The sequence below is a fragment of the Etheostoma spectabile genome, chromosome 18, assembly GCF_008692095.1.
Source record: "Etheostoma spectabile isolate EspeVRDwgs_2016 chromosome 18, UIUC_Espe_1.0, whole genome shotgun sequence".
Classification (NCBI taxonomy): Eukaryota; Metazoa; Chordata; class Actinopteri; order Perciformes; family Percidae; genus Etheostoma; species Etheostoma spectabile.
Genome location: NC_045750.1, coordinates 20557394 through 20558096, shown reverse-complemented (window position 1 = coordinate 20558096; position 703 = coordinate 20557394). Strand labels below are relative to the sequence as shown.

The 703-nt window shown below is 31.9% G+C and overlaps 2 protein-coding genes across 2 annotated transcripts in view; one reads left to right on the top strand and one right to left on the bottom strand.

Moving 5' to 3' along the window:
• Window positions 1–703, bottom strand: part of mdn1 (midasin AAA ATPase 1) — a 1030807-nt gene that overhangs the window by 26357 nt on the left and 1003747 nt on the right. The gene's annotated exons all lie outside the window — the stretch shown is intronic.
• Window positions 1–703, top strand: part of cep85l (centrosomal protein 85L) — a gene marked incomplete at its 5' end in the record, with an annotated part of 21471 nt that overhangs the window by 13278 nt on the left and 7490 nt on the right.

Here is a 703-nt window from a genome sequence, read left to right as displayed (position 1 = left end):
AGATAGATAGATAGATAGCACTTTATTGTCCAGAAATTTGTCTGGAAATACAAACTCTAACAATTACAACACAACAACCTAAAGACAAAAAGCTAAAAACATAAAGGCATCATAAAAAAATTAATAATTAACTAATATCAGGGGGACCCTGCCCTGCAAGAGTGGTTTTAAATAACCATAAATATAAAGATGAAAGTGGGGGGCACTATCACTTCTTTGCCTTTCTGTGTTGATTCAGCAACAGAGATATTGACAGAGGAACAAACAGGGCTGCATGATTATGGCCAAAATGATAATCGATTATTTTGATCAATATTGAGATCTGATTAATTATCACGATTATTTGTTGATTTTACCCAAAACAAATTTTATTGTCACATAAAGCAGTTATAAATAGCCTATAAGCAATTTATAACTGCTTTCACATCCATATTGTGCTAGAGATCTTCTACTAGTCCTGGACTAAAAATTATATCTCTGTATTTTTTGGTTGGATGGCGATACACAATATATACCTCTATATTTTTACAAAGTGGGTTAAATGTTCAGTTTAAGGTCAAAGCCACTTTTCACAAGCTCTTTTATTAAAACATATTGGGATTAAAATTAAATGCAAAAACAGGGTTTCCTTCCCAGATTGCATGAAAATTATCTGAAATAAACAGCCTAGGATATATATATCTCTGAGAAAGCTCCTTCACTT